Genomic DNA, 12,759 nt, shown 5'->3' on the forward strand with positions numbered 1-12,759 from the left:
TGGTTTTCTCCAGCCCTTTTCTCCTGACTGATACACACCCTGGCATTGATTTTTTTTTATCAGGAAGCACCATATACAAATGATCTGTGTGCCTGTCTCCCTACATCCTTCCCCGAAACAGGCAGCTGCCCCCAGCCCTCTCCCAAATGCAGGGAAGGCTACAGAGCAGAAACTGGGATAAATGCATAGCTGAGCCCTCTCCCTCTCAGAAACAGAGCTCACATTCCAGACAGCAAACAATCCCAGCCCAAACAGCTCTCTAGGGGATTTTCCTTTAACATTTAAAGAAAACACAGTGATCTTCCTTCCCCAAACCAGTTGTTCATTTACCCTTAGGAAAGCAACAAAACTACACAAACACAAAAACAGAGAGTGAAAAAAGAGAGATCACAATCCTGATAGCAACAGAGCTGCTCCTTGCCTGGTTAGCACTGCTCCAGGTGTTGAGTCTTGCAAGATGTCTCCTGTCTCTCCAGGTCTCTGCTGCCTGTTCCAGCAGAGGAGGTGACCGGACACTTCCTTGCCTTGTGCTTGTCCCTTCACCACCGGTCCTTGTCAGGTCTCCTTTGTCTGGCTTGGAAAGCTCCCACCTGCTGTCCCCACTGCAAAGGAAAGAAAGAGCTTTTGCATTCTTTGGTCCTGGTTGTTTTGTTTCAGCATTATTATTCCTGTTCTTTTCCCATATACATATATTATTTTTTTCCTTAGCTTGTTTCAGGTCTGTTTCTTACAGGGAGAGAAAGCAGAAGAGAAGGGAAAAAGCCTTGGGTTTTTTGGAGCATGAATAAACCTTGCATTTCCATGAGTTATTCATGAATAATTCATGAAAATGCATGATTAATTCAGGTTCATGAACTATTCAGGAATAATTCTCAAACATTCCTGGTTAATTCATGCTCACACAGCTAGTGACTCAGGCTCTAGGGCTTGGAGAACTCCTTTCTCCCTGAGACAGGAGAAGAGAGGCTTAGAGAAGCTGCACTGTGCACTTGCTGTTTACTGCCTCTGAGAAGAGAACATATTTTGGGCCCTTTTTGAAACAAGAACTTGAAAAAAATTGAAATGCCTGCAGCCTCCTGCCCACGGAGGAATAACACAGAACCAAAAGAAAAAAAAAATTTAAAAAGAGAGAAAGAAATTGGACTTGCTCATGGAGGAAAGCCTGGCAGCAAGTTTTATCCCCTTTCAAAGCATCTTTCTACCCGCATCTACCTGGTTAGGATACAGCTCACTGCTTCAGTTTTTATCTGCTGTACAAAAAAAAAGGACCATCCCCCTAGGTTTGTGCTTGAGGAGTCAAAGGGAATTCCCATGCCTTGTGCCCATCTGTCCCTCTCTGTGTGTGTGTGTGTGTGTGTGCACAGAGTCTTCTCCCAGGTAACAACCAACAGGACAAGAGGAAACAGCCTCAAGTTGCACCAGTGGAAGCTTAGATTGGATATTAGGAAAATTTCCTCACCAAAGAGCAGTCCAGCAGTGGCACAGGCTGCCCAGGGCACTGGAGTCACCATCTCTGGAGGCATTTAAAGGAGGTGTGGATGTGGCACCTGGGGACATGGTTCAGTGGTGAGCTTGGCACTGCTGCGGGGAGGGCTGGACTCCATGAGCTTTGAGAGCTTTTCCAAGCTAAACAATTCTTGCAAAGCTCCTTGACTCAGTGTCCCAGCCAGGGTGAGCACTGCTTGTGGCCCTGGGCTCAGCATGGCAGGCCTGGTGCTCACACCACTGCAGACTTCAAGCTGGCCATGCACAGCTCCGTGTTTCTCCCAAAAATATCACTGCTGCAGCACCTGGGGTACCCAGTGCTGGCCTTGTTATCCCTACTGCATGGAGGATCGCATGGCATGGCAAAGGATGGATCCCATGTGGCATCCAACCTGCCCTGATCCAGGATGGGCACCAGCAGGGAAAGGTGCAGTGCAATGTCTGCACAACCCAACCAGCCATCCTACCCCAGCCGCTGCATGAGATGGAAAAGCAGGTGGGGAGTGACTCCAAACAGCACTGTCTGATTTATCTTAGCCAAAACCAGCACTGGGGGTTGTTGGGAGAAAGGGAGAATTCACATGTTCAGTGACACATTGGAAGGACCCTGATCAGATTCACAGAGCAAGGAGAAATTCTGCATCCCTGATTTGCAGTATTTTCTACTAAAACACACACCTGTCAGCCCAGGTAAAAGCAGATGTTCAACAGAGAGCTGGGTGGGATTAGGTAACAAGCAGATAGGAATAGGGAAGCAGCAGTATGTGACTTCTGTGGAGTTCTGAATGATGGTGTTCAAGACTGAGCTGCATAGTAATAAGAAATGGAAAAGCAATGATGGGAAAATTAATAGACGTACACAACAATGGAGATGAGATTGGATTTGAGGCAGGACTTGGTTCCAATCAAATCTGCCTGGGAAGAGGCCTGGCTTCAAATCGCATTGTTTGCTTTCCTTTGAAGAACAACAATAGCCAAAATAGGACAGATGAATATTCCTGGGGTAGAGGTTGGTAATTCAACAGCCAACCTCAGGAGAGGAAGGATTGCAGGAACCACAAGAGGAAGACAAATTGTAGTCTCATCAAACAACAGAAAAGTCCAGGGCCTGTGTATAAATATACAGCGCTTGTGTTGAATTCTTCCAGGAAAATGAAGGTCTGAAGTGAATCCCAAGTGTTTGACTTCATGAAAATTAGCAAGCCCTGATTCGATTTCCTTCCCAGTCGGTGAATATGAAATCCCTGGGCAGATGCCTCAGTTCCAGGTGTAGGTAGAGTTACTGTATCCAGGAACCTCTCTCTCCTCTGCATCTCCCATTTTTCTGAAAACAAGTCCACACAGTGGCCCCAGCGGCAGCACGTGTCACCCTCTGAGCTGCACTCGCTGAGATTTAGATTTCAGCCCCACTGAAGAACAACAAAGGCTCCTTTGTGCCCATACCCAGAGACAGAGCCCAGAATTGATGTTGGAAGGGATTTAAAGGGCAAACACAGGTGGCTCTAATCCCCCTTCTCACTTCACCTCGGCAATGTAGCTCTTCTTTTGGCCAAGTTCAGCAGCCCACTCATAGAATCCTAGCATGGTTTGGCTTAGGAAGGAACTAATGACCATCTCATTCCATGCCCCCTGCCTTCCACTATGCCAGGTCGCTCCAAGCCCTGTCCAATTGGTCTGGAACACCTCCAGGCATGGAGCTGCCACAGCTTCTCTGGTCAGTCTGTTCCAGGCTCTTTCCAATCTCACAGAAAAGAATTTCTTCCCACTCTCCTTCTAAACCTGTCCTTTGTCAGGCTGAACCCATTCCCCCTTGTTCTCTCCCTCCAGAGCCTTTTCCAAAGTCCCTCTCCAGGTCTCCTCAAGCACCTTCAGGCATTGGAAGGAGCTCAAAGGTCTCCCTGGAGTGGCTCCAGCAGCTCCACATCCTTCACCAATTCCAGAAACCAACCAGAGTTCAATAAATAGGAGACAAGAACTAGGTGGTTCAATCATGGTTACCAACACACGGAAATGACACAGGAACCCTCAAGCCGGTGCTTCTCTGAGACCAGCTCTGCATTCCTCCCACGCTGAGGGAGGGCATCAGCAGGAGGGATCTGCACTGCCAGGGCAAAAGGTGGCCTCTTTTCATGGCCCTTGAAACTGGGCATGTGAAATGAGGTACACAAAGCCAAAGGCCAGGTGGACCTGTCATCTCTGAATGGCTCTTTACAGTCTTCCCAGGAACATGAATGACAGTCACTGTTTTGCCAGGGAAACAGCATCTGTTGGAAATGTGGTGCAGAAAATGTGCTTTCTGCTCCTCTCAGAGCCAAAATTCCTACCCATTCTTGTAAGTCCCTCTAAGAAAAGGACCCTGTTCAGCTGAGTGACAGTGAAGCAAAAAAGCAGCCCAGGAATGCATTTTCCTGCTCACAATACCCTCCATTCACATGGGTGACTTCGCACTGGCACACAGGAGTAGGGAAGGAACCCAAACACATCGTTTTACATAAAATCAGATGTGTTGAGGGATGAACACATCTCACAGGGATATGGAAACCTCCCCTGAAAACCCAGTTCAGGGAGAGCCTGAGCTCTTTTGTGGCTCTAGGCAGGAAGATGCTCAGGATCTCCCAGAGAGGCTCAGCAGGCAGTAGGATTGTGCCTGGATCTCGCTCTGGAAATGCCAGTGGCTCAACTGAGAGCTGTGGGAATGATTTATAATGCACTGAGAGGGGCCACAGACCTGCAAGGGTCTTTCATCAGGAGCAAAGAGCAGCCTGGAGGGTGGGGAATGCTGGAGCTGTACCACTGTGTGCTCATCCTTCACCTTAATGGGGAGCTGCCCCCAAAGTTGCTATGTATCACTTTTATGGTTCTCCTGTTGGGTATATTTTGGAGCAGCTGTTTTCTGTGTTTTTTTATGGTGGGAAGCAGCCATTTGCCTGCTGTGATATCCTCACAACTAATACTAACTCCTCATTCCCTTTGGTTTTATTTGTGTTTTTTTAATCCATTGGTTTGATTGGTTTGTGTGGGTTTGTTTGTTTGGGTTTTTGTCTGTTTTGCTTTGAGTTTTTTGTTTGCTTTTTTATAAGTGAGAGGTGAACTTGGCATAGCCAAACTCAAGAAAATGTACACCAGGCTTGACTTTCCAGAAATTGCTTTTGGCTGGCTTTAACTTCATCCTCCAGGCTCAGGATAACCAGTACATTTGCAGATTTTCCTCTGCAACATCAGCTTGCCCAGACTTTGTTCCGTGTTTCACAAATGGAGAAGAAAATGGATATTGTGCCAAGCTGCATTTCAACCTGCATCAGCATGATAGAAAAGAAGAAAAAAAAAAAGAAAATATTCACCAGTTAGAGCAGAACCAGTGTCCCACCATCTTCCCCTCCACTGTTATTAATTTTGTACATTTAGAGGCAAACCTGGGCCTAAAGCTTCCATCGCTCAGTTCCTGATGCAGGACTGCAAGGGTCCCACAAGAAAGGCTGGGACAGAGTGTTCAGAGTGTTCAACAGGGCCTGTGGCAACAGCACAAGGGGCGATGGCTTTCAGCTGCAGGAGGCTGATTGAGGTTGGATCTCAGGAAGCTGCTCTTTCCCACTGAGGCTGCTGAGGCACTGGCCCAGGCTGTGGATGCCCCATCCTTGGGAACAGGGCTCTGAGCACCATGGTCTGGGGGAACGTTGCTAAGCATGGAACCAAACACTCTCTAGCTCAACTGTCACGTCACAATCCATGTCCCACCTGGAACTGCCAGCAGCCAGCAAGCAGCACAACACAACTGTTGGCCCTGGGGTCAGCACACCCTGCACGCTGCTCCTGCCCGCTCCTGCCACCCTTCTTGTTCCTGCCCGCGGATACCCCCATCATCAGGTTCCATAGCTGCCGAAGGCCTGGATTGTGTCATCCATCCCTGCAGGATGTTCACATTTGTCCTGAGGAAGGTACGGTGCCATTCCATGGAGGTGGATCCCCCCAGCTGCCCGGGTGGGCTGGAGTTCTGGGGGGATGGGGTGGGACAGGGACCCCACTCTGAGGTTTTGCTACCTCTGCAGGCTGTCGCAGACAGAGAGGAAGAGATGGAGGTGGACACACAGACTGATATGGAGGAGAGGATGGATGTGGATGGAGAAGAGACCGGAGAGGAAGAGATGGAAGTGGATGTGGAAGAGGGCACGGATGTGGAAGAGTACGCTGAGGACATGGAAATTGATCAAGAAGATGAAGAGGAGGCCATGGTCCTGGGATGAAGACCGATGCCAGCAGCGACAGGTACGTGGTCCCCACAGGCAGAGTGGGTTCCCTGCAGCCAGGCTGGGGCTGGGCTGGGTGGTGCCTGCTCCGGCCACACAAGCCCCATCCCAGTGCCTGGGGCCCAGCCCCCAGACCCAGCCAGCCTCAGCTCTGGCAGCAGAGTCCCACTGTGCCAGCCTGGGGACACACGGAAGAGCCCTCTGTGCCTGACTGGAGTGACCATGGCACCTGCTTTTCTTCCAGGACTGATGGAGATCCCGCACAGAGATGGAACCATTTTGTACATAGTTTTTAGAGTTTGTTGTTCGCTTTAGGATATAGGTTTTAGTGCTACATTTGGTCTTCTGTAAATACGTTTCCAATATTGTTGTTAGATATGTTCTTATGTATATACGTTCAATAAATTGTTGTTGTTACAAATATTCTTACAAAAGTCAAAGTGTTCTGTGTTTTCATTGCTGTTCTTCTGTAAATAAACAACCCTGATTTTTCACACCCCAGTTCTCTTTCCATTTGCTTCAGGCACAGGCAGTATTGGCAGAGTTGTGTTTTCCGCTTGCCCCAGGTTCCCAGGGCGGGAGGTTCATGGGGGAGCTGGCACAGCCACCCCAGGAGTGGGGGTACCTGCACAGAGGGGTCCCACTGGCAGAGGTCACTGTCTCCTTGCAGTCTCTCTGGACACACTGGGGAGCTGCAGGGGCAAATCCCAGTGTGCCCGGTCCCATGGGATACCATCTTGGAGCAGGGCTGAGCCTGCGTGGTCCTGCACAGCCTCATCCATGGCTCTTGCCTGGGTAGCCCCAGTGATAGTAAAAGGGTTTTAAAATCATAGGGATTTAGGGTTAACAGGAAAAATAAGCTTAGTAGGCCCTGGAAAAATAAGTACCCTAAGCACATGAAGAACTTGTACTTGCTAGAACTGCACCTGTGTAGCTAGTAGATGATAAATTATATAATTCTTAGATATGATGATTGTTTAGTAATTAAATATAATTACTGTTTAATCATAAGAATAAACATGAGAAACTGTGGTCAGGGCCCTAAGAAAGATCACGAGAAACTCATGTCAATGTATATAATAGAACAATATATATTTAATAATTAATGTGTAAATTATACAACGATAGAATATAAAATACGTTCAGCTCGAAAGCCGTGTCAGAGTCAGATTTGGGTCTGTACCCCTGACTCCCAGAGCTCTTAGTAAAAGCACCTGCATATAATCAAATGCTGTGCTTATGTGTGTTCCGGAACGCTAACACCAGGGCCAGCGAGGTGCACTGGGCTGTGGGCAGCCCCTGTTCCTGGGCACCCTGAGGGGCTGGACCAGCCTGGAGGCAGCCTCAGCACAGGGGCCTCGGTCCTACATGGACCAAGATTTCCTTTGGAAGCCCCCTCTGTCACCAGACTCTGGGACATGCACAACACAAATTGATCCTCCTAGTTAAAGGTGTGACGTTCATTGGCACAAGTTTGTCCCTTGGACTTTCTTGCACAGCAAATATCAGCGCTTGTCATCCCCGTTCTGCACTCCCTGCTCGGGTCCCAAAACATCTGAACCTGACAGAACATCTCTAATTAGCCTCAACCTGCAGAGAGCTGTCACAGCTTTTCATCAAAAGCAGCAAAGAAATGATTCCCACGGGGTCCCACACAGCTCTGTGGGGACTTTGTGTGGCTGCACTTCCAGCACCAGCCCAGGTGCACAGGAATTTCAGGAGGAGATACAGAAGGAATCGGCCATTCACAGAGAAAAACATGACTTTGCATGGCCCAGATCCCCACAACACAGCAGACTCTGGTAACCCAGACTCTGCACTTTTACTTTCACCTCTGTGCCTTACTTTGCCTCTCACTAAACTCCTCCCAGTTTCCCTCATGCTCAGGTTCCCAAGATCATTACAAGCAGCATTGGGAGCCGGGATAGAGGATGGGAACTGTCCCAAGGCTCGACAAAATTTCTCTTCTCAGGCCTGACAAGTCCAGCCAAGGAGAGAGGAAAAGCCTGCGTGAAAGAGGTGTGAAATCAAAGCAGTAATCAAATTTAGGTTCAATGAGGGAAGCTGAAGAGGTTTTCAATGTTCAGAACAAGATTAGCAGCTCCAGACACAGGAGGGATGCAACATTTTCCCCGCTGTAACAACTCTGTGATGCAAATTGCATCTCAAATCCTTCTCCCCAGCTCCTGGGACCTTTTCAGCCACAAACGTGGTGCTGAATTTTTAAAGCAAAGTGGAAGCTGGTCAGAGGTAGTTTACAAATAAAAATCCCAGAGGACAGTTTGTTAGCACCAACAGGAGCAAGGAGAGGCAGAGCCTGGCCCCCAGGGTGCAGCACAGCTACATGACACATGCCTGAAACTCTAAGAAATTAAAGAACTTGCCACTGGTTTCTCTCCCACAGGAACTACAGAAGGTGCTTTATGGAATCCCTGCCTCCTTCATACTGCATCAGCATGCAGGAGAGCACAAAGATGAAGATTACAGCACTTTCTGCTACTACTTACATTTCCTGACTCAAATCTCACCAAAATCTATCACTACTGATCCTTCCCAAAGACTCAGATTGACTTGGTCCTTGCAGGATTTCAGTTCTGAGGAGCATGAAGGAAGATAAGGGCACCTGCAGAGACCAGAGATGCAATGAGGTGCATTTCACTGCCCAGGTTAGTGCCTCTAAAACCATCAAAATCAGCCCTGTTGACAGCACCAAGCCAACAGCAGAACATCAGGGCCTGCACATGGTTGGAAATACCATTTTTTAATATTTCTCTCATTTCATGGTGCCATTGCAAGTGACATCCCATGGTGCCATCCCATCACTCAGCAGCAAGTATTGGCAATCAGCTTCAGGTGGATTTTTAGTGCTGAGCAAATAAGAGGCAATTTTACTTTGTTTCCAATGAATGAAATTTCACTTCAATCAGATGAACTCTCTGTTCTGAGGCTGGCCAGGTACTAACCACTGCCAGCTCCCCAAGCCTGGATGTCAAACTGCTCTAATATTAAAAAGTTTAAATTATTTGGTTTTGTGTACAAGATTATTCTCTCTCAAAAGAATTTGGATCCATATAATTGCATTTCCAAGCACTAAACTCAGACCAGCCACAAAGAGCACAAGAGACAAAAAAAAAAGAAATAGAGATTTCTAAGGAGATGGAAATTGAATGCTGAATTTTTCCCATTATACAAAGTTTCATAAATTATCACCTGCAGCTTCTTGGCATCACTTGTGTGGCCACCACTGAATACACTCACAGATAAGAAAATGTTTGTCCTACTGAAAACTGGGACTAGAAGTAGAGAAAGGTTCAGATATCTGAATTAAAAGACGACATAATGAAAAGAGCTGCCTTATAATAGCAAGATATGATGGACAGCAGGAATAGCTGAAGCCAGCAGTATGAACTATTCATACTACAAAGACTTCTGACAAAACCCCCAATAACCCAAAAGCAACGTTTTGTCTGGCAGAGCTGATAGGAGCCCTGCGCATTTAATTCAGTCATTGGCAGCAAGTGGAGATGGGCTTGAAGCTCCTTCGGTCCACTACTACTTTTTTTTTTTTTTTTTACCCAGAAAATGTAATTACATCTACTCCTTGGAAAGAAATTATTGCCTTGAGTGGTTCAAGGCAAAGAGTTTCTTCCCATAGCCACTCATAATCAGTCATCAAGAGAAATATTTTCTCAAAAGATTTCTTTAAAATTTTGGAGTGACTTTCAACATAAATAACTTGGTTATTTTGCTCAAAATGATAAGGGAATTAAATTGTGCTCCCTCAGCTTAAAAAGAAGTGTTTCTTCCCAGTTCTTCACAAGGAGGAACAAAACACTTTGTTGCAGCAAACTGAAGGGAGAAAGAGATTTCTTTCCCCCTGAGCTGTACAATTGGTTGACAAATTTCTTGCCAAGAGGCAACAAAACCCAGCCAATTTCCAGTTCTTCTAGTGTCAGGGAAAAGCTCTGAGGATCACAGAGATGTGGGAGACAGAGTGGGAGGAGCAGGGGATCTGCTGGGGGTTTTTGGGGTGGGGGGCAGATTAAAGAAATGTTCAAACAAAACCCGTGAGAACTCAAGGCTCCATCCCTCAGAGGATAAATTCAATTTGACCCAAATGCCATTAAAATCCAAAAAACATGGAGGCATTTCCCCAAGCTCTGCTGAGCCATCAGGTACAACCCAAGTTACTCTGTGGGACCAGGGCAGCAGATCCCTGACATAGGACAGGGATGCTCCTCTGGGAAACCACCTGCATTGCCCATGGGACTCACAAGATCTGCTTCTAAAGACCCCAACATCCAAAAACCTCCACATTAAAAGCCTGTAATGTGGGGTTTCATTTCTCCATCTGTCTGTTGTCACTAGGCAGCTGCTCTAGTTCAACACCCTTCTGATGAGTACAAATTTTCTCTTAATTTCCAGCCTAAACAGGAAGTTATTTCCATTCATTCTTCTGCAAGTACTGGGAGCTTGTACCTGATTTGCTCTTCCTCTCCTGATGTGCATTTGTGCACATAAAGTGCCAAAGCCAAGAGAATTTCTTTGTTTAAATCATGTCATTTTTCCTTATTATTTCCTTCCCATATAGTTGCATAGATTTGATGCTGGCTCAACACAGAATTTTGACAGCACAACGTCCAGTTTTCACACTGAGGAAATACAGCAAAGAAATTCCAAACAGAGACCCTAATAAAGGCAATAAAATGCCACATGCCTGTGTTTGCTGCAGGGAAGAATACTGCTGCTTATTAAATCATTACAAACAATTAAAGCAGCAGAGGGGAGGAAGACAGCCCTATCGTTTCCAGCTCCCCAGTCCTCTGCCCCTGGCATGAATTTCATAAAGCACAAATCTCCCAGCAGAAATCCCTCAGCAATGGATTTCCTACTCGTGGAACACAGCAGACAGACACCTTGGCATTCCTGGCCAGAAAAGGAGAATTTGCCTCTGTGATTCTCCCAGTCATGCAGTTGTGATGTCAAATCCCCCTCCCTGCCCTGCCAGGAGATTCCTGAAGTGACATTTTTCTGTAGGGTGACAACCCTCCGGAGAGGCACAGAGAGCTCTGTGTCAGTGTAAGGGACCCCCACAAGGGCAGATCCCTAATTCAAGCTCCATCTTTGTTCACAAGCAGTTCCTAGCAGAAAATCCGCACTGATTGCATATTGCATTTCCCCAGAACAGGTAATTTCAAGCACATTTTTCTCTTGAGCTGTTCTGCCTTCCGCAAAAGCAGCATGCCAGGGATTGCTTTGGAGATGAACACCAGGAAACATAGCAACACCTAACAGCCAAGACCATCCAAACCCACTTACCAGCTCACCCCCACATCTCCTGGACTCACTTGAATGCCCAGGAGAGTCTGAGAAGCCAACTGTTTTATAAGAAAGGTAAATGACAGGGGCAACCAGCCCCACACAGGTGCTCAGGCAGGGGAAGGAGCAGAAGTTATCCAGCCCTTACTGACAGAGGTGCAGCTCAAGTGATGCTCACTCACTCTTTGAGTCGCTTTTGTTGCTTTTACATTAGCAACACATCTCCATGCCACAATTGTTCTCCCACCCCGCGGCCACATGGAAAAAATTCACTGGTCTCTCACCTCCTTTTTGCCTCTCTCTGCCTGAAATCATTTTTCCCTCATACAACCAGCAAAACAGGGTTTGTTTTCATGCTGGAAATAAGTCCAGAAATTCCTTGACCGATTTCAATATGGACAACATCACTACAAACCACCCATTACTCAGGGTGGGCAAGGAAGGGAAATCTGACAACAGAGGTGGGAACACCAGCCATGGGTAACAGCATCATATTCTGCCTCTCTCATGGATGCTTTTCTTCCCAGTCCAGAAAATTCCCTGCCCTTTTTAGGGCTGCAGAAGATTGCTGTCTGCCCCATAAAATGAGGAGCAAACCAAGCAGGTATGCTGCAGAACACCTTTGTTCCTATGATATTATTCTGCTGAACCTATAAACCCACAGAAGAATGGGCACTGCCAACTCCTGATTGCAGAGGAGGGAGCTCATCACATCCTCCCTGTAAATTAGGACTTATCAGAGAGGGAGAATTGATTGTCAAGTAAGCTGCAGAGGCACAAAACTGCTCTGCAGTTTTCTAGGACTCACTGAGCAGTACAAAAAGGTTATTGATGCAGTTGGGGAGTGTTTCTGTACAGGATTTGCACCTCCAGACATCCCAGGTGGGGAAAAAATTTACTTAACATTTGCAAGAAGAAAGCAGTTCTTCTTATTTAAAAAAAAAAAGGAAAAAATAAATAGAAAATCAACTTTATGGCAGGGAGCCTCAGTAAGAGTTTGCAGAACTTGGTGAAAACAGGTCATTTACAAGGAAATAATTTTCAGCTGCCTTCAAGTGGAGTTGTGAAGCAGGTGGAGATGGAGATGTCTCAGTGAGTGTGCTCCTTACTGACAAAATGACACTGATATTACCAAGTATTAGAATTGAAAAACTTCAGTGATAACTCAGGCCTCCAACACAAAACAGCTTCTCCCACGCAGTCAGCACTTGTCTGAAATCATTCCCCTTGGCAGGAGGCCCTGCATGGCCTGGTGAGTTCTGCACTTCAGAAATTATTCCCTGTGGAGAACACAGATGTGTACCTTTATTTCTTTGATTTTTCTTCTCTTTCACAAGCATCCAAAACTTTGGTGTGGTTATCTATAATTTGCATCAATATGATTTTTGATGGGGACTTTATTTACCCAGCACACGGTGAAATCCCCAGTCAAAGACCTCACAGTGTCAATCCCCAGGGAATTAAATTTTGGGGCTTTGCTTTGGGGCTCAAATTAGTTTTTAAAGAGAGAAGAGCCAGGTGCTCCTGACTGTCACTGCTCTTTTGGCTGTTTCTGGGGCCCACACTGAATCCAGCCCCTCCCTCACGGGCTCAAGCACTCCCACTATGGCCCTGACCATGGGGTGCAGATGAGCAGAGAGCACCAGTCATAAACCTCACCTTGCAGTAATCCCTTCCCTTTTCCATTTCACATTTTAAATTATTTTTATGA

This window comes from Taeniopygia guttata, chromosome 31 (assembly GCF_048771995.1).
Source record: "Taeniopygia guttata chromosome 31, bTaeGut7.mat, whole genome shotgun sequence".
Lineage (NCBI taxonomy): Eukaryota > Metazoa > Chordata > Aves > Passeriformes > Estrildidae > Taeniopygia > Taeniopygia guttata.